At 38.1% G+C, this 15,719-nt stretch overlaps 2 long non-coding RNA genes across 2 annotated transcripts; both read right to left on the bottom strand.

Annotated features, from left to right (window-relative positions):
* Positions 1-5,865: 5,865 nt before the first annotated feature.
* LOC149960458 (uncharacterized) lies at positions 5,866-6,781 on the bottom strand. Its single transcript, XR_016478102.1, has 4 exons — positions 6,711-6,781; positions 6,496-6,638; positions 6,311-6,436; positions 5,866-6,246 (listed from the first exon to the last, which is right to left on the bottom strand). It is a non-coding gene; the product is annotated as an uncharacterized LOC149960458 (long non-coding RNA).
* Positions 6,782-10,901: 4,120 nt separating this feature from the next.
* Positions 10,902-15,681, bottom strand: LOC149960457 (uncharacterized). The gene is made up of 3 exons (XR_016478099.1): positions 15,576-15,681; positions 13,878-14,115; positions 10,902-13,739 (listed from the first exon to the last, which is right to left on the bottom strand). It is a non-coding gene; the product is annotated as an uncharacterized LOC149960457 (long non-coding RNA).
* Between the last annotated feature and the right edge of the window lie 38 nt (positions 15,682-15,719).

The raw sequence follows: 15,719 nt of genomic DNA, 5'->3' as shown, positions 1-15,719 counted from the left end.
GGACTGCTGGTGGGAGTTTTTACTGGTTTGCAGTTCTGCATGTTAAACCTCTCCAGGATTTTTTCGACATAGGCGCTCTGGTGTAGAAATATAGACCCGTCTTTCAACGTATCAATTTTCAGCCCAAGATAGGTTGACGCTTTCAAATTCATCACTGAAGTTGGAAAGGAAGTCGTCTACAGCTTCGGTAGTATTTCCAGCAATAAGACCATCATCGACGTAGAGGACGAGAACCAAGAAAATGGCGTTGGTGGACAGCATGTACAGGCATCGGTCTCCATCAGCGTTTTTGAAACCATGGTCACGTAAGGACTTGTCGACTCGTTCATTCCAACACCGTGGGGATTGCTTGAGACCATAAAGACTTTTCCGTAACTTCCAGACTTGTCCGCTGCCATCGTTGAAACCTTCGGGTTGACGTAGGTATATTTCTTCAGATAGCTTGCCATGCAGAAAAGCCGTCTTCACGTCGAATTGCCGTAGATGAAGTTTTTTCTGGGCGACTAGGCTGAAGAATATTCGTAGAGTCTCGAATCGAGCGACCGGAGCGAAAGTCTCGTCGTAATCGACACCCTCTCGTTGCGTAAAGCCTTTAGCTACGAGTCGGGCTTTGTGCTTGACGATCGTCCCATCTTCATCATTCTTTGTACGAAAGACCCAACGATTTCCGATTATCTTGCGACCAGGTGGAGGATCAACCATTTCGTAGACGTCGTGTCTTTTCATTGCCGAAAGTTCATCTACCATCGCTTTCTCCCACTCGGCGGATTCGTTGCTTGAACGTGCTTCTCGTGCCGTTTGCGGTAACACGTCGCAGATGAGGAATGCTTTATTTGCTAGCTGGCAGCTCTGACATGGTTGGACTTTCCTTAGTGTTGAACGATCTCTAAGGACTGGACCGCTCTTCTCAGGTTGATTGTCCCGGATATTGTCAGGAAGAGACACTGTTGCCTCATTATGTCCGGTAGCCACGTCTTCCGACGCTTCGACGGATTTGGTTGTCTCGTCGTTTGAGTAGTCGGCAGCTCTGGTTGGCATGCCCGATGGTGCATTAGTGGCTCTGGCTGGTCCGTCTTTTGATGAGTTGGTGGCTCTGGTAGGCTGGTTTACGCAAACGAAATCGTCGGTCGATTGCTCGCCCTGGCTGGAGGACTCCCCAGAGACAGGAATCCAGGAATCAGGAACGCACGTCTCGGGATTGAATTTGACATCTCGAGATCTTAGTATGTCGTCCAGCTCTGGAACATAAACTCGATATCCGTCTGCATTGTCTTCATAGCCAACCAGGAAACCTTTATACGCCTTCCGAGACAGCTTCTTTCGCTTCTCTTTTGGTATGTGGACAAAGCACTCAGTGCCAAAGACACGCAGATGCTGGATCGATGGGTTTGTCTTCCCTGTCCACAATTCGAACGGTGTCTTCCCAGCAATGCATGTAGGTGCTGTTCGGTTCAGGATATAGACGGCCGTGTTCACCGCTTCAGCCCAGAGTTTCGGTGGTAAGTCCGATCTGGAATGCAACATGGCCCTTACAGACTCCATAATCGTACGATTTTCTCGTTCAGCGACCCCGTTCTGTTCGGGCGTGTATGGCATGGACTTGCGGTGATGTAACCCTTCTTGAGACGTCCATTGACGGAACTCTTCATTGACATATTCAGTCCCATTGTCCGTGACCAGCTCTTGTACTTTGTGATTGCGGGTTCGGCAAAAGGCAAGGAATTCTTTGAAACAGTTGACAACTTCGGATTTCTTCGTTAGGAAATATACGGCTCGAACACTGGAATACTCGTCTTTGAATAGGAGGTAGTATTTCTTCCCTTTCATGGACGGTGTTGGTGATGGTCCCCAGAGATCTGAATGGATCCTTTCACCTGGTTTCGTAGCCTTCTCCAAACGAGTGCCGAAACTGTGCCTAGTCATCTTGCCGTAGATGCACCCTTCACAGAGCTTGTCAGACGTCTGATTTAAAACTTCGTATCCGAGTCTCCGTAACGTCGCTGCTACATGCCGTTTATCCTGATGACCCATGCGTTCATGCCAGACTTGGAGATCTGCTTTCCGGTCATTTCTCGGATATGCTGCGATGTGAGCGGAGCATGATGGCTGCATGACTTTAATATCCAGACGATACAGACTCTCGACCTTGCCAGGTACACAAAGGTTCCTTTTGCCTCCGACAACTTCATAGAGACCGCAAGAATTTGCTGTGACCTTGAACTCTAGATTCTTGTTTCTCTTCATTGCGCTTTTTAGCGAGAAAACATTGCAGGCAAAGTCATGGATGTGCCAGACATTGTGGACTACCTCTTGATAGAGTTTCTTTCCGATCCGGAACTGAATCCTTATGTCTCCTTCACCATCCACTGTCATCTGCGTCTTGTTTCCAATCTGAAGAGTCGCTGGAGTAGCGAACTTGCGGAAGTTTAGGAACTTTGTGGCGTCGTTCGTAATATGCTGTGTAGCACCAGAGTCAAAGTACCATGCTGCTTCAGACGATGAGCAAGCAACGAGACCGTTTGCTGCGACCAGACCCCCAATGCTGCTGCGATTACTTTCGTCAACGCTCGTCCTTCTAGGAGTTTTCCTTTGTCCTCGGCAGTCTTCTGCTATGTGACCAAACTTTCGGCAATTGGTGCATTTTGGCTTACGTCCCATGCCTTTCGTCTCGTTTGATGAGTGACTGCGATGACCTCCGGCATTGCGTTTCGCCATCAGACCAGAGGAATCTCTGAAAGAGTCACCTTCTCGAGTTGCACGGCCAATCAATAAACGTTCTAACTCTGCGACCGTCTGTTTTTCGGTTGCCAGCGTGTCCCAGAGCATACCGAATTCTCGATACTCATCCTGAGGTAGAGACTCGAAGATGCAGGCAATCAGTATGCAGTCGTCGAATGTTACGTTCTTCTCTGTCTGTGCCGTTGTCCAGAGAGAACACATCTGGGCAATGTGGGTGGCCATGTCGACGTCTGGTGACTTCGTAGTTCGCATAATTTGCGCCAGAAGCTTACGCAGACGGTTGGACGACTTCTGCTCGAAAATTTCAAGTAGTTTGTCCCACATCTCCTTTGGTGTCTCGCAATTTGTGATCATGTTTTGGACCTTTTTGGATAAGGTTGACCAGATGATGCCACGGACTGTACTGAATGCCACTCTGTATTTCTTCTTGTTTGAAGTGTATTCGGACTTCTCTGCTGCTGTTGCTCCAGGTACCGGTTCCGTAGGTTCAATCCATTCGCCAGTAAGGATCTCGTATACGTCTCGTACGGTTAGAATGTCGACGATTTGTCTTTTCCAACTCCTCCAATTCTCTGGACCTGATAGTTTTTCGACGTCTTGACGAAAAAGACTATCCATGGTTACTAACGGGAACTGTTGACAGGATACGTATTACGGTGATGGTAACTGAAACCGGGATACAGCAGACTAGATCATCAGCATAGTAGTGGCACAGTTTTTGTATTAGTTTGCCTACCTGTGTCTACTAAGGGTGTATGGGTTGCCCACTCGAATACACTGATGTGGAACTAATATTACGGCCTGGGCCGACTTGTTTTAACACTAGGAGCGCTGTCCGAGCCCCCTCCCTTAAATGTAAAAAATCAGCGGGATATTTAATAGTTTTCTATGGCGGTAAATTCAACTAGTTAATCCTTTTTGCATTGTTTTTCAAAAACTTCTGGAAAGTTTGTTATATAGAACTTATGATTTGATCTTTATCCAATAAGTTTTCATTTAAAACATTTATTTAATTAAAGTAATATGCTTATATTGGTTTCAAGGTTTTCAGTTTTCAAACCAGTATTCACATTTATTTTATCAGAATTTTAAATAAATAACCACAATATTATTCATATTATTATTATAAATAGCTTTATTATTCTTTAAATTAAGTTCACATTTCTCAAACTTTAGTTTTAAAATATTGCTTATTTTTAATATGCAAAAATGCCCACCACAAAAATTTGTTGCGTTCCATTCTGTGAATCTAAGAAGAATATCAATATATCATTTCATCAGTTTCCAGTTGATGAAAATTTATGCAAATTATGGACTAAGAACATATCTAGAAAAGATTTTGGGGTCAATGAAGCTTACGCATCACGCAAAAGATTTGTTTATAGTGTACATTTTTAGGAAATTGATTACTATGAAGATCTAAAGATCCGCAAATTAAAGAAAGGTGCATTTCCAACTTATTTCCTGATTATCCAAAATACATGCAACAAGACGAGGAAGTTACCAGGAATGTTACAGAAAGAAATCTATAAGGCTCCACCATCAAAGATCTTAAAGGGAGCATCAACTTCAACTCTACAAGATGCAAGACTTATTCCCAATATTTCTAGTTCAAATGAACTTTCACTATCTGAGCCCTTCGGAAATAATGAAGTTGAAACTGAAAAAAACAGTTCCGACATATGCCATTTTACGAAATCAGCCAACTGCTGAACGTTATCTACAGATAAAAAGAATCATTAACACCTTTAGGAGCAAAGTCTGGCGCCAAAACCAAAAATTCCAGATCTGCAAGAAATAATTGACTCACTTCGGACCCAACTTCATGCATTTAATAACCCTCCAGTAAAGTAGGTTCAACAACTGATGGCTGATGCTGATGACGAAAATGACGAGGCTATTTTCTTGCTGAACATAGTTTGCAACTATAAAAAAAGCGTCCTACATGGAATGAAGCTGCAGTGAGACAGTGTGCTCTGTGGAATTTTTCTTCTCCTAAAGGGTATAACTACCCCAGGAAAAATGGAATCCTTTCCTTACCTTCCAAGAGAACACTGAAGAGATTTGTAGGTGGTATCAATGGAGAAACAGGTGTGACAACAGTCATCAAAGAACGACTCAGACTTGAAGCTGGGAGACTTGAAGCTGGGAGACTTGATCCTAAAGATAGATTCGTGTCAGTAATTATTGATGAAATGTCCATCAAGCCCCAAGCGATTTATGATAAAAAGTTAGACCGGATCTTTGGCTTGAAATACACTGCACGGAACATCACTGTTGTTGTTGCTAGCGCAAGTGATGAACCACAGCCTAAAAAACCAACAGTCCTAGTAATTGCAAATCAGTTGTTATGTTTCCTGATGAGTGGGATGTCAATGCCATTTAGCATACCAGCTGCTTATTATTTTTCAAAGCAACATACAGGTGTAGAGCTCCACAAGTTAACCATTTTAGTTATCCAAGAAATAGAAGCTTGTGGTTTCTTTGTCATTAGATTAATGACAGACAAACACAAAACAAATTGCGCCATGATGCGATTGCTTGGTAATGGTCCTCGCTCCACCCTAATACCAACAGTTCCACACCCTGTGGACAAAAGCAGAGTCTTTAATCTTAGTTTTGATGCTAGCCACGTAATGAAGAATGTCAAAACCCGATTCCTAGAAACTGATAGTGAAGAAGGCTCTGAAGATGTTTCGGTTAAGTACGTTAAATGGACTTACGAGCTTCAAAAAGACGAAAACATCAAACCAGTTCATTGGTGTAAGGCGAGCTATAGATATATTTTCAACTCCTTTGGAATACCTAATGAACTACCAAGGAAGTCATCCACAAGCGCAAAAGTTTAAAACAGCGGGTCCAACTATCACTTATATGAAAGTTATTCAAAAGTGGTATGACATTCACAATGTAGCCACTATGAGTCTTGGATCCAGGTCCAGAAATCAGAACAAGTGTCCATTCTTCTCTGTTAATGACGAGAGACTGGCTCGGCTAGAAAATGATTTTCCTCAATATCTAGAAAAAGTTCAAACCGACTGCGAGAAGAAAATATTGACAAAGGAAACATATGAATCTATTAGAATAACTTCATTGTTTACAATATCTTGCGTGTCATACCTCCTTAAATCTGGTTTCCAATTTGTCTTAACAAGAAATTTAACGAGCGATGCTATTGAAATGTTTTTCAGCATTCTCAGGCAAATGGCGGGAGGGAATGACATGCTGGATGCAAGAGCCACTATATTCAGTTTGGAATCCATCCTTAAGAGAGGCACTATATATCATTAACAAAACCTAAAACATCTAACGTTCCCCAAGACAACTTCACAGATCATGATTGATACTCGACTCGATGAATTTTCAACTATTTTTAACGGCAATGAAGTTACGTTACCATCTGAAGTTACTGACATACTAAATGCTTTGGATGAGTACCCAGATACACAGAGATGCACCTTACGGCTAGCAAGTATCGCATACTTGGCTGGTTGTGTAGTACAAATCCTAGAAGAAAAACATTTTTGCAAATTGTGCCTTAAAAACGTATCACAGCCTAATTCTGACTCACCATTAGTTGGATTGATAAAATTATCTGACAGAGGAAACCTGAGGTATCCCCAGCAAAGCTTTATCATGTTAATGGCTATAGTAACAACATTCATAGAGAGAGCTGTACCCTATCTCCGGGATTCTCCTGCAATTTTAAAAATCATTGAAATCCACTTGTGGCCAAAAATTGCTCTATGCCCTTACATCCAATGTGATTTGAATAATAATCACCCGAATGAAATTGCTGATTTAATTTACAAGTAGAAAGGTCGTACCTCCAATTATCACAAATATTACCAAAACTGTCCGCAAAATTTGAGAAAGTGAAAGAACTTGAGCATAAGCCTCTTTCTCGAAATTAATTAAAAGGAATAATATAGCTAAATCCTAAACAAATTTGAAGAAATTAAAAAACTTACTACTAACTCGTACCCAATAGGTTTAATGTTTAGGCTTAGTTTCTCCTTTAGATTTGACAGTCGCCAGCCAGATTTCCCGCACGGTACTGATGAGTTCCAAATAGAACGAAACCGGTCTACCGTTGGAATTTCTGGCTATTTTATTTAATTTTTTCCCTGGAAAGATACCCCTGTCATGGTCATAGAGAACAAAAGTGAATTTAATAACTGTTCGGGGAGGGGGGCACGGGTTGTACTTCTACATACTGGTTTTATATTGCAACATGGAGCTTGCGAGGCTGACTTCCTTGAATCATCGGACCTCTATCGTCATTTTTGTTAAGTCTTCATTTAGATTTTTTCACGAGAAGTAAACAGTTCTCTATTTCAAGTCTCCGAAAGCCTTTTTAACGCTACTACTTTTTCAAGGCTATTAGTAGATAATTTTTTAAACAACCTTTTAAAAGGCTTTTAGTATTTACTCTTTTCAAAAATCCTGTTTCAAGGCTATTATTAGATAATATTTTAAACAGCCTTTTTAAAGGCTATTAGTATTTACTCTTTTCAAAAAGGCTTTTACAAGGCTATTAGTAGATCATACTTTTTCAAACTCAAAGCTATAGATCTTAAAAGAAATTGATTTGAAAAATTCAACGGTTATATTGTGTAAATTGGCGCGTGCTTGCTCGGAAGGGATAATCTTATTGGCTAAGACAAATGCGGATAAATATTGCTAAGCCCACGTGATTCTATTTTATTATCAGAATAAATAATTACACGTGCGACGAAAAAATGGGCGATATCATCGAGATTCACGCGTTTTTAATTTAAAAACCCTTCCTTTTGACGGTTTTTATTTTGGAGTGAATAATTTCTTTTAGCGTCTATTAGCTGATTTTAAAAATTAATTTGGCTTTTTATCGAAAAGTAAAATGAGGAAAATTTTCTGCAAATCGAAAAAATAAAGGGTTTTTAATGTTTTTAACTTTTTATCGATATAAAATATCTAATATCAGTAAACATACTACAAAATATTAATAGTGTTACATTGTTAATCAGTTTAAACTAGTCTAGAGGTTAATTTTACTTTTAGATTCGAAAAAATGAGGCGAAAATGCCGCTTTATTTCAATGTGCAAACAATATATTAGACTAACCATGAAATGAAAACTGTTTTATTTATTGCGGTAAAATACTGAAAATTTTCCGGGAGAAATGCCTCGGTCATTTTTCGGAACCTTTTCCGACTTACAACACTAGTTTCGATAAAGATTGTTTGCCTGCTCAACCTACGCTCACTTCCTTTCCCAAAACTTTGATTGGTGGTAAAAATCGAGGCTTTAATTCCTTGTGGTAAGCCAACTACCCAATGCTTGAGTACTTTGTAGCGAAATATAAAGATTATTGTTTTTGTTGCCGGCATTTTATCAGTGGTAGAAATACAGCTTTTATTGATTGGATAAATATGGCCAAACATTTTGAAGAACATTTTACTTCGCCTAAATCGTTGCACCAACAATTCTACAAAAAGCACCTAGACTATTTGGAATCGAAATCCCGCGGCACAATAGCGGCTCGGGTTGATGACCACCATAAACTGGACGTTATTCGAAATAGAGTGGTGTTAGCTACTCACGTGGAAATTGTTTTATTACGCGCCCAACAAGATCTCGCGCTTCGGGGACATAGGTCAGACGACAAAAATGAAAATAGAGGGAATTTCGTTGAAATTTTAGAACTATTGAAAAGGAAATGTCCTGATTTAAAGACCAAGTACGAGAGTATGCCCAACAATGCCAAATATATGCAAAGTTCTATTAATATGCTAGTTTAACTAGAAAAAACAATTTGACTTTGAAACTAGTGAAAATGCGGGTGGAGAGCAATTAAGTGTTTGCGTTCGGTATACTAGAGAAGAAATAGGCGTCTTAGAGAGATTTTTAGGGTACACATAAGGTTTGTTCGCAAAACATCAGCTTAGATATTATAAACCTTTCTAACGCAAAGCGATTTATTAATTGGAAATTGCGTTGCACAAACGAACGATTGGGCTAGTGTAATGAGCGGACGAGTATCAAGTGTTAGAGTTAGAATAGAAACGGCAGAAATAAGTTCAATTCTGTTGTTCTAGCATTAAAAAATTCGATTGAGAAAGGTAAACCTGAGGAACCAGCTGAATGTCGAGGAAATATTTCTCAATTACAGAATTTTAACAACTTAATTTTGATTGTTGCGTTGGATGAAGTTTCAGGTGTTACAAATTCGCTGTTGGGATACTTACAAAGTTCGAAAGCTGTGTATATGAAAGCCGTTGCCATTTGCTCAGCTACTGCAACTACTTTAGACGAAATTAGGAACTCCGAACGATTCGACGCAATTTGGGAAGAAGCTTCAAAGTTGGCGGTTGTTATCCTTGTACCGGATCGAAACATCGAACGTTTAGCTTCAAGAAAACGAAAAATTATCCCCAACAAAAAGCTAAGACATAGTGTGATCACTTTCTAAGTTTCTAGTCTGGCCACATTGTCGATTAATTGTGATATATCGAATTATTTGAAAGGCTTATTTAAAGAATAATTATTTTAAACGGTTGGTCTTAAAAACTTGCAAACGCTTAAAAAATCATGTAACTTAAATTAAAAACATATAGGGGGAGTTAAAATTAAATGGTGCCGACCCGGAAAAAAATCCTGGCAGCGCTACTGCCACGGCGCTCAGAGATTCGTGAACTTGCACGAGAGAGAGAGAGCCTAGTTTCATGATAGTCTGAATCCGGTATAAGCGTAGTTGATGCCCTCCTACTTTGAGAACTCTGAGCTTCGTGATATTATGTCGGCCTACGGTAGCATCGTTAGTCCCATCAAATTTCTGCGTGCATCTTACTCTGATCCTGATCTCCCCGGATTGCAAAATCTTCAGCGACAGTTCACAACCTCCAAGGCTCGCTATACACAGGGACGTCGGATGAACCGTTTCTGAGGTATGACTGAATTTTTAATAAATTTCGTGGTTTTTTCTCTATTATGCTAAAAAATAAAAAAAATTAAATTTAGACACGGGTCGAGTTAAGTATCGTTTCTGTAGTATGGTTTAACGCTGAGTCGAATGTGATCCACCGCGGGTCGCTTGGACTAATAGTTTCGGAGCTATGACTAAATATTGAAAGGTTATATCAAAATTTTGGCCATGACCGACCATACATACGTATTGTTAAGTACCGAATCGAATGAAACCAAGTCCGTAGGATAAATAGTTTCCGAGTTATAACTAAATATTTGCGGGACATAATTGGTGCTTTTTTCAAAATGTCTAAACATTGCTCTCCGTACCACACACAATGTACCCGTCTTACGTACCATTAAGTGCTGAATTTATTTTTTTTTAAACAGTATTGTTAAATGATTGCTACAAGAATTGATGAAGAGATATTTAAAAAACAGGTACGGAGCTGTTGCCATCAAATACATGGGGGCCTACGCTTATAAAGGGGGGGGGGGATTTTAGGTTATATTTAAATTTTTATAGGGTTATGGTTTATTATAAATTTTAGTTTAAGTTTGTAATTTTAATTTTAGTACCTAATGTAAATAATCCAAATATAGGTTCTGTAAAAAGATTTAAAAGGTAAAACTCCCCCTAATATTTTCCTAATATTAGCTACCAAATCTTTTTACACAAACAATTCACAATAAAATGATAAATTATTGCAAATCAATTAAACGATACTTTACAAAAGGTTTTTCTTCACATGGATTTTCAATACAATGAATTGAACAGTTTTACTTTTTTGAGTTATCAGTTATACAGGTAAATCAAATTTATAATTCCTAATTTCACCGCGAAACTCAGCCGTTTCGGTCTTGCGGTCGTAGGCTAAATTTCGTGTGAATCGGACAATTATCTTGAACGTGCATAAAGAACAACAAACAAAGAATTTTATTTGTATAGACTTATTTGTAGGATTCAGTCTAAAGGCTTATGATTGTAAAGTGTAATATCATTTCCGCTCCCTATAGTAATATAGTTTAATTTGATTTTCTCTTAAAAAATATTGGTTTATTCAGTGAAATAAATTTAATTCTTTAAGTTGTAACGTGAAATTCTGGTTTATTTCAAAATGTTCCTAATTATTTTAGTTTTTTATTTAATAATATCTGCCATCCGGAATTCCGTGGTCGTTGAAATCTATATTTCTGGGCGCTGGTCGCTCAGAGGTTGTGGTTGGGGTATTTGGTGCTTGTCTGCGCAGCGAGTTCCGATCCCCGCTCGACTGTGGTATAATTCCATTAAATTCTGGCGTTCACGTTTCCCGTTACTCCTTTTAGCCCCCTTTCGAAACTTCAAATCATTGTAAATAAAACGTTGCCAGCATTATAAAAGTTTCGGACTATATTCTATTGGGCACGTGCCAACAAAATTCGTTAGCCAATTTGTTAATTTAAATCTATTCGCTCATTCGATAAAACACGCGGAGAATTTGAAGCATCTCGTGTTTTTAAATAAAATATAAATATCGTTTTAAAGTCGGTCTGGAACGACGGTTATTTGAAAAAGTCGTTTTGGTTTTCACTCCCGGATTGTCGTTGAAGTGTACAATTATCTAGGTGCACCGTAGTTTTAGTTAGTGTTGTGTTATATTTTATAAGCGTGTTAATATTAAAGGTTTTAGTTGGCAACATTTTAATCCCTTCTAGTATTTAATCCAAATCATACCCCTAGACAAAGTTTTAGTTTTAATATTTAGTTTAACGTTGGCCCCAATAGTGAAAGCCAGACGTGAACCCGGATCTATATTAGGTTGTAGCGTGGGATTGCTTGGTCATGTCACAATTATATATTACTAGCTTTATTACCCGGCTTCGCCCGGGGTATTTTTGATTTGTACGTAATAAAAGTACGGTACCATAACAAAACCGTCTTCAGAAAACTTCGTATTTTTATTTCCTTCTGATGATTCTTCCTAAGTAGTTTTGGGAGAGCTAACAATTCTCGAGTTTTAATTTCCAAATGACTTGTGTTGAGTCCGTTGAAGAGCCCCCAAATTCGACCCCATCTACCTGTCAGTCAATGTAGAGCCTAGGGAGTGTCCATTAATTACGTGAGGCGATTTTGGCGATTTTTCGACCCCTCCCCCCTTAGTGAGATGTCCTGAGATTTGACTCGTCCTCCTCCCTCCCCTGTAGAGTCTTCAACTGGGATAGTAGATGTCGGAATTGTATTAGACACTACGTTAATTGGGAGAGCTATTCCGACTTTAAATTCCAATGACCGACTGAAAAATCATTTGAATTCCTTTTACTAATTCTAAATTATGAGCAAATAATATTCATATACATATACATGCGTTTAAATTATACATATTTTTACTTTTTGACAATATAATTTTGACAGCGTTATATTTCCGAATCAATGGTACTAAAGAAAGACTATAAACAACAAAGTAGTAAAATTTTCACTAAATGCGCGACATTTTTAAACAGCCCCCCCTAATATCACGTGAGATTTTTCAAAATTCGTATTTTTAGTGTAAATACGTTAAGTCCCAAACACACATACGGTTCGCAAGCGAATTTTCGCGCACGCGCCCATGCGCCATGACTTCCATTCTATTCAAGTCACGCGACGTGATTTGCCAGCGAAATCTCGCGCGCGAAGGCTATATGTGAATCCGCCTTTAATCTGCGTTTGATTGCGTTGAATTTATTTAGGCGCAAAGGTGTTAATGTGTAGGATTAGGCATATTTCAGTGGATAATCATGTTTTACTTAATTTTACCCAGTTTTATCACAATTTTACCCAGTTTTATCACAATTTTACACTGTTTCTTGCCGAAACCCCCCTTCTCCTCCACGTGAGATTGGGTGAGATTCAGCTCGACCCCCTCCCTACCCTAAACCCCTCACGTAAATTATGGACGCTCCCCTATGGGTGACTAAGAGAAGCCCTTTCCGTCAAAAACTCCAGCTGAGAGGTGAAAGTCCAAAGCCGAGTAAAATAAAACTGAAAATTGAATTAGATTAATAACCATGTCAGGTATTTGGAATTAAGCGCGTTTAGTTGGAAATCAGGCCCTGAACATTGAGTTAAAATTTCAAAGCTCTAGAGCTAACCGTTCTCGAGTTTTTAGGAACATGACATACAAATAAATAAATAAATAAATAAATAAATAAATAAACGAATAAAAGGACAAACTTTAAGCATTATAGTTATAGATTCTTCGAAGTTAAACCTAGCCCGCTACAAAGTCTTTGATCGGTCGGTAAATTTTAGTAGTTTTAAAAAATCATTTGCTCTTTTTTGTTTTGATAATGTTTCTAAATGTAAGATTAATTCTTGCTCCAGGAACATTTGATTTTGGTATTAAGGTATTTGTTGGATTGTTCATCAACAATAGTGAACCATGTTCTAAATCTAAGCTTTTTGGTTTTAACTTCGTCAGTCTCTTATTTCTTAGGTCTCGGTGGCGTAAAACAAATTTTATTTTTTCCCCCCAAGAGAAATCGACGCGATTGGTGCCGTTGGTTACAAATCGGGTTCGTCGTCTTGGTGCTCGCCAATGAAACCTTGTCCGTCTTTGTATCGATTGACGAGCACGAAGTTAAAATTCCATTTCGCTATCCGCGACACTATTCCGCATAGGTCTTCAAGGACCGGGAGCCACGGCTTAGCGGGAAAAGTGTTGCCCGAAAAACTATAAGTGAGACCATCGTTGCCATAAGCGACTTGTTTTCGCGGAATGTTTTGTCACTGTCCCGATCTTTTTACTTGTGCCATTCTGCCTGCGAAATAAGTGACTTCTTTTTCCAGGAAAAGAAAACGCCATCAGCAATTTCTTTATCCAATAGCTTGTAGTAATATAGACATAAATTTTCGTCTTGAATCAATCTTGGTTTAACGAGCAACAGGTCTCCTTTTTTGTTATTCAATAATGGCAAAATTCCCGTTGGTTTGGCTCTTTTTGAAACTGATCCATCGTGCTGATGGACAATTGCCCTTTTCCTCGCTATCTCATCCGAGCAATTCGGGAAAAGTATGTTGTAGCAAGCCTTGCCTGAGAGATAGATTTAAAATAAATTTCATTAAAATTAAAGAGGTTTGAAAAAATGTCATTAAAATGCCTTAAAATTAAGTATTTAGTATTTTAAACGTATTCACGAATTTCACTACTTTCATTGAAATTAATACGTACTTATAAAATTTTGGTAAATTCTTTGGTAACAGAAAAAGGCACCCTCGCTGTTTTCAACATTTACGTAGTTACTACGAATTCCGCCCATCCAATGTGCTGAGGATTAGTGGTACAAAGCTTTGGGGACAATTTCTTATCTCGAGTAGCGCTCCATAGTGCCAGTGTGGTTTCGTTACCCATGATGTCGTCAACCACTCGAGCTCTAGTCCATACGGACCCGATTTTAAAGTTAACATCCCTTAAAAAATGCGAAGAATATATATTTTTTATTTATTAATAATTATTAACAATAATCATATTGCCCGTCATTATTGTTGATCATTATTATTATTGATTATTATCATTAATTATTATAGATTTAGCATATTAATGTTCATTCATGCAGTAAGGTTTACAGCATGAATGAACATATATATGCAGTAGCTAAATCTGTAATAGAAATTATAGTTTACTGAGTAAACTATAATTTCAAAACACAACTTAAACTAGAAAACTACTCGAATAGTTGTGATTTTTCATAACAATTGTATATTTATACTACTTTTAAAATATTGAGGAATAAACACGGATGCAGTAAGCATGTAAATTAATAAGCGTTTTTTTTTTCAAAACTATACCCATACCATACATGTAGTTCAAAAATGAATAACTTACATTCTTCCAATTTTGGTCCCAATCACTCTAAAACTAACACCTAAACAAACCGAAATCTAAAACTTCAAACTAAAAAAAGCTGAAAACAAAATTGCCAAAAATTGCTCAAATAAATCTGAAGTAACGCAAAAGAGAAACTCAACGAAATTAATCAATCAAAAGTGACAAAGATACATTTTGGGAAGGGGTATATATACCAAAAAAACATATCATGTTTGTTTCCCCTTTTAACCCCCATGCCCAAGTGCCCGAGCCTACTAGACTCCCAGAGGGGGGGGGGGGGGCGGAAACGAGGGATAAAAATTGCCGGAAACAGAAGGATATGTCCCCTTGTCGTGTTCTATAAACTACGTAAATTTAAATTAGTTTGACCATATCCTATTTGAGAAAATTAAAGGCGAAATACGCGAAACATAGTAAACGCCATTATTCTTTGGTAATATTAATTAATTCATAATTTATCCCCTAAAAGAGGTACACGTCTATACGTGGTCTATTTCGATAGATCGTGAAGTCTTCTATAAACTACGTAAATTTAAATTAGTTTGACCGTGTCATATTTAAGAAAATTAAAGGCGAAACATAGTAAACGCCATTATTCTTTGGTAATATTAATTAATTAATAATTTATCCCCTAAAAGAGGTACACGTCTATACGTGGTCTATTTCAATAGATCGTGAAGTCTTCTATAAACTACGTAAATTTAAATTAGTTTGACCGTGTCATATTTAAGAAAATTAATGCCAAACATAGTAAACGCCATTATACTTTGGTAATATTAATTAATTCAAAATTTATCCCGTAAAAGAGGTACACGTCTATACGTGATATATTTCGATAGATCGTGAAGTCTTCTATAAACTACGTAAATTTATATCATATTTGAGAAAATTAAAGGCGAAAAACGCGAAACAGATTTAACTCCTTTATTCTTTGGTAGTGTCTCCGCCGTTATAAGGCTTATTTCTATAGAAGGTATCTTTAGATAGATCGTTAATTGTAGTATTATTTTCGTAATTTACAAATAGATTTGATATACTCACTCCAAGATTCGAAAAAATTCAATTGATATTGTTCGCGCCTTTCTTAATCCGACTGGAACTGCACTGCCTTCTATTTATGTTTCTTGCAAATTATTGGTTTTTCGCCCTTTTTCGGTCTAAAAGTAGTTTTTTTGGATATTTTAA

The sequence above is a fragment of the Leiobunum rupestre genome, chromosome 1, assembly GCF_980474605.1.
Source record: "Leiobunum rupestre chromosome 1, qqLeiRupe1.1.hap1, whole genome shotgun sequence".
Lineage (NCBI taxonomy): Eukaryota > Metazoa > Arthropoda > Arachnida > Opiliones > Sclerosomatidae > Leiobunum > Leiobunum rupestre.
The sequence above is the reverse complement of the archived record's forward strand: the minus strand, read 5'-3'. Positions and strand labels throughout refer to the sequence as shown.